The following is a 10366-nucleotide window of genomic DNA, read 5'->3' on the forward strand; positions in this document are numbered from 1 at the left end:
CCACCGAATATAATTGAGAAAATATCCTAAGATGAAGTATTATTTAGTCGATTTATACTTGTACGACTTTTGTGTCAAATTGAAATTCGGCAAAGTTTGAATAATTTAATCGAAATGGTATTTTGCAAAAAAAAAATAAATAATTTAAATATTATATTGTATTTAGTCGTAGTGACGTAATCATGTACTGACATTTTAATGACATGCGCAACATTTTTCTTTGCCAATATAAAAAAGAAAACAAAAATATAATAAAAAAGTTTTTATTCTCGTTTCTTTTTTAAAAGAAATTAATGAGTTTGACTCGACTCGCAATTATAATGATCTAAAATTAATAAGCATAATACCATTTCAAGTGTAACTGTTTTGTGTTATATGCAATATGTATAGAATGTTGATATGTAAATAAAATATTGTATACGGTATCGTGTTTTACATTTGTGAAATTGGTGTCGGTTTTGTGCTAAAATACTAATAAGAATTACTAAGTAGAAATATTTTAGTATTGAAATGTTTAACTTGGCTAATAGACATCGCGAACTATGACTCACCACTAATAATAATAAATCTAAACGGTACTAATATTACACTATTTTAACCATGTTTTTGTATAAATTTTCAAATATATGTTGCATGCATGTTTTTCAGTATCTCGATTGTGTAAAAATCCCGAATAAATAAATAAAAAACAATAATTATATACTTAATTACTTTTTATAACGCAGTATTGAAGAAATTTGAATCAAACACGATTTTATTAACGTATTTTCGAATTAAACATTTAAATTTCCTTTTTTTTCAAATTAATGCAAAATTATCAATAAAATACTCAAATTATTATGTAAATGATATTTACAGTTGTCTTCTGTAACCAAAAAAACGTCAATTGCGCGCCAAATATTTTATCAGTAAACTTATTATATTTAATTTAAAAAAAAAAACGACCTGTCAAATCTGTAGCGTAATAAGACTTTGTTTAATTTTAATTATTGACACAGTTTGTTGTTAATTGCAATTATCAAACTCTGTAAGGCCAATGATAAGATTGGACCAGAACGCAAATATATTTATAAATGTCGGTGGGCCGGAAAAATATCCCGTTAGCGTCATCGTCGAATCGGAATCGTGAAGGTCGCCGTCGTATTTAAATGATCGGAAGTTGATTTTGCGCGTACTATAAACTTTTTTTTTTATAACCAAACCTCGTGCCCGTTTCTCTGCAGCAGATGTTCTAAATAAAAACCCGAGTTAAATCTCAAGGTCGAATAAATACTTCGAGGAAGATGTTCATATGGAATGTTACCGAATGTTCTGGAACGTATGTTTTTTTTTTCAATTTATCCGCAATGGAATCGTTTCGTTGCGTACAATTTTAAAGTTACTAAGGAAAATTTCATGAATGTAATGCATGAATAAGATGTATATTGAATGATTACCTATTGTGTGCCTTGCTTTGCTTTGTAAGTGATAGAGTTAAGGCCGCGTACGAAAGGAATCGAACGTAAAATTAAAATTCGCTATTTTTATTTGCAATTCTTTATACTGTTTGGTTGAAACTCATCTATATGATTACGATGTATGGAACAGCCAAAGGGATACTACGTACATAAAAAACGCCTGTTATTTTTTCTATGCAAAACATTTCTTAAGTTTATATTATATTTGAATAAGAAAAAGCATATATTTTGAATGACCTCTGTTAATGATTCAAGAGTTTAATATCCAAAGATTGTTTTCTAAGTATTTTTCATTCGATTCTTTTTTACTTTTTATAATATTCAACGTTATAAAAACTACGTACTCTTTAATGTAAAGAAAAAATTTTACATGCCCCTTATATTGTTGTTATATATAATATATATAATTCTGCGGTATGTACTTACAGATCTATGAGTTCAATTTATAAATGATATATTTCCATATAATAAATTGTAGCTTGTCTCTTGTTTCGCATTATCGTAAAATGTACTCTTGAATTTTGTAGGTTAATTTATTTATTATTATAAAACATATGTGTAATCTCAAATGTTCCTTTTAGTTCGTAAATTGTAAACGGGATCCAGTTTACAGAATATAATGCTGGATATTAATTAATAATATTATATAAACATTTTTTTTTTGTCAAACTATATGTAAATTTTTTGTCTATACTGTATTTTTTTTTTCTTTCTTAGTCGTAGTTGTATTTAATCGATATATCGTACTGATTATAAGAATCAATTTAAGAGTTCAATTGTCGGTCTTAAAATGTCTAGTTCGTGTTAAAACATCAGGTTAAAAAATAAACTAAGTTCTTCTCCTTATCTTTCACGGATTTAGACATTTTACCTTCAATCGGTTTGTGTTTAGATCTAAAACGTTTACTATAGCCAAGTAGAGTTAATTCAGACTATTGGCTTTTAAATTTTAATCGAATTTAAAAACATTTTCTACTATTTCAGATAATTGTACCACATATATGATTTATCGTTTCTCAACCTGGGGTCGCGTCTAAAGTTGATATTATTATCCAACAATTAAAGGTAAAATATGAGTTATTACAAAAATAATAATTCGTATCGTGACGGCTTAAAAGATTGAGAAACGATGTAGAAATATCGTGCACCTTTTTACATGCTCCATATAACACTAATATTAATCCATATAATTTATAAATAGATTATAGAATAGATCTTCGGATCGGCTATCTAGTTTTATAGAGAACATTCGTGACGTCAGCAGATTCGTGTGGATATAATTGCCGTGATTTCGAATATGAAAGAAGGGATATTAAATTGATATATAATACATAGTAATTCATTTTATTATCTTGATGTTTAAAAATAAATATTTAAATATCTCTGCGTACCTTTTAGTATTGCTCGCTACTTGTCGATCACATTCATTCGCATTCATTCGTTTTGACAGTTTAAGCCGATGGATTGCCTTAAAATGAAGCGTACGAAGTTTTTACTATATAGTAACGATTGAACGTTCAAATTGAAAGCTGTCATTATTACAAGTAACATACTTGACTTGTGATTGTGATCGATAATTAGCATCCTGGTTTATAAAACTGTATCGTCTTAGTAGTACTCTGAGCAAATTATTTATGTAATTTAAATTTAGTGATTTTAAGTAAAATATGTGTTTTGATAAAGATGATATATTAAAAATATGTTTGTATACGAGAGGGATTCTGTAAACTGAAGCGGGAACGAAATAAAAATATCAAATAAATGTCTAACATTGATTTTGCTTTATTAAGTATTTCAACGTAAAAATAGCCCTCGAACATGAAAGAAAAAGTAACAACATTTAAATGACCCATCATCGGGTTAAGACTCCTCTTCCTTTTAAAAAGGCTTACGATTAGAACTTATTCCAACACGCTGCTCCAATGCCGCTTGATAAATCCACCAAATGTGTATGTCGCTGATTTTCTCACGAAATTTTCTTTGGCCTACAAATATAACATGATTGTACAGTGCATATCGTCATTTGCGCGATAAATAAGAATGTATGGCGTATATTATGCTTATTTTCGATATATAAAAATCTATCCCACGATTAGTGAGTTCTCGGATATAACTCTGGAATAGGGCATAAGTTCATCGAACTATTCGTCTGGTGTACTTAATAACTTAAATGGGATCGTACGTTACAAAAGATATAGTGTAACTCTTCTCGGCTGTTTATGATAATATTTAAGAATCGGGAGATGAATGTCGAAACAAATGAGTAATATAAATAATTAAATGAAAAATTTATTTTAAGCAATCAATGAATTTATTATTTCAAATTAAAAAATAATGTTGGTGAAAGTTTTATATTGATATGGACGAATATAAATTTTACCTAATAATAAATATAAAGGGTTCTATTTATTAGAACAAACAAACGTTCCTTTACGACTAAATGCAAGCGTTGACAATACGGCTCGGAGAAGATTTCTAGTGTCATTGACTCCACACCGTTTGTCATATAAAATGTATTTATTTATTTATCTATGCACCTTCTATTGAGACAAACAAAATAAAATACACAAAATATCTTATCTCTTATAAAATATCTGGTAGAAACAGTATATATTTTTTTTATTTTATTAATAATGCTAGCTATATATATAGTTTAAAGATATTTTATTATTATCTCTCTACTTCCATCCAATTAGCTTAGAGTGTTACGATAAATTAATTGAACGACGAGTTCTGAATCGATTCTTCTATCTGACAAAACCAGACAGCATATTCCAGGTATACGCTGTCTGGCAAATACCACAAAACTTATGGAAAGGACACTTGTAAAGACGCCTTAAAGGGACACTATTATGATAATAGACTTAGGAACAATCGAGGCAAAATAACCATACATTTGCTTCTCCTAAATTTTAGTCCAGGTGTCCAAAAATTTTAGTCAGGGTTTCGAACTGATTTCCCCATTGGGGTCAAGATCTAATTAACATACATAGGGGTCGACATTAGAATCATAAAAAAAAAAAAGACTGACTTCAAATCCGCCATGTTTGTGAGGCCCATTTGCCAGATCTCTTGGGGTCAAATGTAAACATTAAACTTTGCGCTGCAGTAATCACGACGCGTCAAACACTTATTGTGTATCTTTAGGACCATAATAATTCCGAGCCTAAAAATTATTATTTTTTTTTTTTTTAGAATAGGAAGGTGGACGAGCATATGGGCCACCTGATGGTTAGTGGTCACCAAACGCCCTTAGACATTGGCATTGTAAGAAATGTCAACCATAGCTTATAGCCAATGCGCCACCAACCTTGGGAACTAAGATTTTATGTCCCTTGTGTCTGTAATTACACTGGCTCATTCACCCTTCAAACCGGAACACAACAATATCAAGTATTGCTGTTTTGCGGTAGAATATCTGATGAGTGGGTGGTACCTACCCAGACGAGCTTGCACAAAGCCCTACTACCAGTAATTATCTTAAATATTGGTCCAAGCATAATAAAATTTCAATTGTTTTGAATATATTTTTGCATGTTCTTCCGGGTACTCTTAATTTTCATATACCACACATACCACACTAAATATCTTATGAATATATTTTCTACTTTCAAACTAGCTAAGTTGTAATAAATACCATTCGCATATTATTTTAATTATAACATGTTTACTATAGTCAAACGTAATTTTTGAATGTTGTTAAACTTATTATTTTTACAACAGAAACCAATTACTGTCGTAGAAAAACAGCAGTGATATAACGCCTTTGATTAAAACATAATCATGGCGATAGATTAGGTTCTGGTTTAAATTCAATATTATTCCAGAAAAGAAGGAGAAATTAAGAAAATAGTAAAAAATGTGTTTAATGTCAATGAGGAGGAAATTGCAGACTCAGGTCTAAATCATCTTATATTACATTCGAGAGCGGTTTGCCTGCAATCTCTTAGTAGTTGTGCCCGTTGCATAATTCAATTCCATCGCGAACAAAGAAATTTGGCAACTCCTTTCTTTGTCGCACTTCCAAAAAATGGAATTCCTTACCAGCTCACGTGTTCCCCTCCTCTTACAACCCGGGTTCCTTCAAACGAGGCGTGAAGAGGCATCTTGCGGGCCGGCAAGGCGAAGGCGGCTAGTGCAGAACGTTTTTCCCGTCTGTACTGGCCGTCGTCGCGTTTGGACTCTACTACCACTTACCAACAGGTGGAGTAGAGTCATTTGCCCTTCCGGCGAATATAAAAAAAAAAAAAAAATTGCAACAACAGAAAAGCGCCATACTTATGTCAACAGGTCTTGCGCCTAGATTTACATTAAGATTTATATCTCAAGTAAAATTTTCAATATACTTTTACGTTATATTATATTTTTGGTACTAAATTCTTTTTTTTTCTAAAAATACATGTTACACATGTTCTGTTATTACACTATATACAAACATTGTTACGTCTAATTTTGTCTTTTCAGCTGTTCTTCAGAAACTGTGTACTCTGTACAGATTTATCATCATATCAGCGTATTCAGCCTACAATAATCAAATGTTGGACACAAACCTCCTTACTCGCGCGCCAATTCTAAAAGTCCTGTGTTAATCGCATCAATTGAACACCCGCCATTTTTCTAAAGGCTATCGAGCGGGTGGTCTGTTTACTTGCAGCTTATAATCAGAAAATAAATACTTTAAAAATAAACGAGGGTACCATCCATTACACATCAAACTGCTTGACTAAAATCCCCTCTCTTCTAGACAAGTTTTGGAGCTAATTCCACGAAGATTCAAGTATCATGCGAATTGATGAATACAATTGTTCCAGATAGTCATCTGACATAAGCATGCTTCCTTACGATATTTTTCTTACATCGCCGTGAAATTATGATATTTATAGTCCAATCGAAGTTTTGCTTAGCGATCGATAGTGTGATAGAATGTTGTGACGCCTGGATATAAAAACATGCAGGCACATAAAAATAGAGTTAATTAAAAAAAAAATCAAAAATACTCCAAAGGCACGGATAACATTTTATGTTACAATTATATTAATATTATATGAAATGATACGATAACGGATTTTTAATAAGACACAAGTCCTTCTCGTCTCAATATGTCGACATCAATAATAATAATAATAAGATAATAGACAAGAATATATAATTAATTAAAGTGATATGGCCTACAGATACTTTTGAAATATATTTATTTATGTGTAAACTAATAATAATTTGCCGCAAAAACGTTTTCCGGCCGAAAATTATTTGGAAAACATGACTTGCTCATATCTTATATCAAAAGGAAATTCTAAATAAATTCAAATAAATTTAGTAAGTACTTTCAAATAAATTCTTACGTCACTTTGTTTTTGCGATACAACGTTTTAAGGTAAAAAAAGTTACGAAAATATTTGCTTACGTTTGTTGATGCTCAAAATTATCCTAAAAAAGAAAATTCATATTAAAGGGACAGATTCATGTTTCTAAATTGTCATAGGACGTAGTTTGAAAATGAAGCTCTGATATGTTGATTTAATCATGGTTCAGTTACATACACGTTCATTTGATTCTGTTTGACTCGAATTGAATCAAATGGACTTAAATGAAAAAAAAAATGGTGGATGATAATTAAAATTGACATACACAGAATTGGATTTGAGCTCTACAACGTTTCGAAATTTGTGAAAACTAGTTGTTATAAAAATATATGTATAATTAATTTTTATACACAAATATGTAATTAATTAAGAAATATTAGATTACAACAATAACAAATAAATAACTATTTAGCAAAACATAAACTGCGTTTTAGTTTTTGTGATTGCAACAGGAAGTTTAAATGTTAATTGTTATATAATTTATTTCACCACTTTTGATTACAACTATTTCTTAATTCAAACCTTTGATACCAACTAATGACTACTACCTACAGCACCTCACACAAACGAAAAGTATTTGAGAACATGCAATGCATATATCGTTACGTAAAACATGTATTTTAAAATAAATAAACAATTATCAACTCATACGATGGAATAGGAGTTAGTTTCATTAAAATTTATTACGCACACTTATTTTTACCACAAGCCATTGTGCTGACATACGTATTTTATGTCAAACATATTTGTTCAATGTTGTCCCCCGTGTATAACATCAAATATTAAATTCATAAAAAACCTCGACGCGGTCTTCAATAATGCCGTCCCGGAAACTACCGCTCTACGTTCGTTACTTCGTCCAGTAAATCTGTCACAATATTAGGGTGCATATATCAACGTAACGTAATAATTGTACACGCTTGCTATACACTTACATTATAATTTGAAATAAAACACTATTAATATTATTTTTTCATATTGTTAAGTCGATAGAGACTGTGAGAACATCGTGCCGGGAGATTTTGATAATCTATTGCAAAATGAAAATAGGCGTGGAACTGCAGAATTTTATAAACATAAAGCAAAGATAAAATGAGCGTGAAACAGGAACTACCTTAAAGAATTAAATAGTGTGTTATAAATAATATATAATAAACATTAAATTGATTAAATAATCACACGCTAAACAACTTTTGAAAGTTTGGCTGATAAAAATATTTACATTAAAGAAGTCGGAACGAGTTAAATAATAAGGTGATTACATTCGAAAAGTTTATGTTTGTCAATGAACATGAATGATATAATAATAAGTATAATAACAAATACATGGAAATAAAAGAAGACACTCTTGTATGTGATACGCTATTCCTGGAAAGACGACTGTACCTCCAGTATATTCTATTGCATAACGTTTGTCAAACTATACTGTAGCTAAACGTATATGCATTTGATAATAATGCTTACTATAATGGAATAAAGTTTATAATCGATTGTTCTATATATCAGTAAATTGTGGGTCATTTGATTGGGGAGGTCTTTGGGTCACTTCAATCTCGACGGTAAACAATCGCTGCAAGGTCAAGAGCGAATCTCAGAAATACAGCGTCAACCAATGCGTGATTACTTGACGTTGTTTTAAAATGTATTTGATACACTTTATTGTTTAAACATTTTTATAAAAATATGAGTACAACGGAATTGAAACTTTTAGGTATTCATTTTTGGGAATATTGATATATTTTTAGTTATTTTGTATATTTCTAAAAAAAAATATGTTTTGAGTGTTGGGGCGTGAAACATTCCACTTCGCTTTATTGACATAATTGTTTAATGTAGCTTTTGATAATACATATCAATAATATGTACTAGTATCGCCTTTGACTAAAATTAAGATTTTTAAGTGTTTTTTTTTTTACTTAATACCACATGTTTCGCGTTCGAATGTGTAGAAGTATCAGTCCTCTAATATCATCTGTAATATAAAAATATAAAAATAAGTTTCGATATATTTTTATTATATTAATTTGTATTTTGAATTTAATATTTACAGAAGATAAAGCTATAAGATATGTGCTAAAGCTATAAGAGTGGTCGCTCGATTAATACATATTACTGACTGCTTCATTATTATTAGAGTTTCGGATGTCTGTCTGTCTGACCTGGCATCCAATCCTGCGTCAGACCAATTCACGTATATTGGGTTTATCGTTCAAAAAAATATTAATTGTTAAAATATTTCTTTCAAGTCATTATAACACTCAAGATATTATACTGAGGATAAATTGGCTATTTTAACAGTCCATCTAAAATCACGTACAGTCGCGCCCGATTTCTCCCCGATCGTGTCGGATTACCATCCCATCGGATTACGAGAGTGAGGGATTAGGGAGTGCACCTGCATGCAATAACAGGTCACGCATCACTTGAAATGGGTTTTGAATAGGCGTATTCGCTTGTATACGTATACGTGAATACGAAGAAAACATTGAAACGTTACATAATGTTGTCTTTCTGAGAATCCGTTACTTATTGTAACGGATTTTCAGAATCCGTCTCAATGGGAAGATAATAAACCTCGTCTCATATCACAGAAGCTTTAAGAGCGGTAGTCAGAGAAGAGATTTCTAAAGCGATCAAGCAGTTATATAGAATTATATTTTAAATTATATCTTTATGCCTTTTGTATTTGAAATATTTTGAATTTTCATCGATAGTGCAAAACATTTCAAAATATATAACACCACGACCCATTGCCTCGCTTTGTTAATTTTTCGAACAGAGCAATGAAATTCAACTGAAAAATTCTCCTAGCATTCCTGCCTCTCCGCGGTAACTTATTTTATTTTATTATATTTCGCTTATACGCACCCACGAATATCGGAGACATATAGTACAACTACAGCATGCTCATTATTTATTTCTAGTTTTCTACACGTATTCTCGTTCATGATTTGTACAATAGCTATTTTTAGTTTTGATTTATAGTATATATTGAGCCGAGATGGCTCAGTGGTTAGAAAAAGTGAAACTTAACGAATATTGCGGATTTAAGCTTCACGCCGGACCAGGATTACTAAATTTTCATAAGCAATTAATGTCTATAATAATTCATTTTATGCACGGCGGTGAAGAAAAAAAAACCGTGAAACTGGACGCGTAGGACAAAATTCTGCCACATGCCTATCCGACAAATTGCATTTGTGCGACGTGGTGGAAATACGCAATAATAATAATATTTACTTTATATTACATCTATTTTAAACGTTACTAAGCTCCACCTCTTGAGTGTAACGTGAAGCTTTATAGATATTTCTCAACAAATAGGTCATCTAAAGCATCTAGTTTTTTTCAAGCAGGATTTAGATCCTGAGATTATTTAACATATGCAGCTGTATATTTACAGCTGTACTGTAACGTTCGTTAGTATGAACGCGCTAATTTAATTATATAATTAATTATTTGTAATGTCTCGCTCGCTATCCGTCTCACTCATTCTTATTTATTTTTTATTAATGTAATATTTGATATTAATTATTGGCTACATTA

The sequence above is a fragment of the Nymphalis io genome, chromosome Z (assembly GCF_905147045.1).
Source record: "Nymphalis io chromosome Z, ilAglIoxx1.1, whole genome shotgun sequence".
NCBI lineage: Eukaryota > Metazoa > Arthropoda > Insecta > Lepidoptera > Nymphalidae > Nymphalis > Nymphalis io.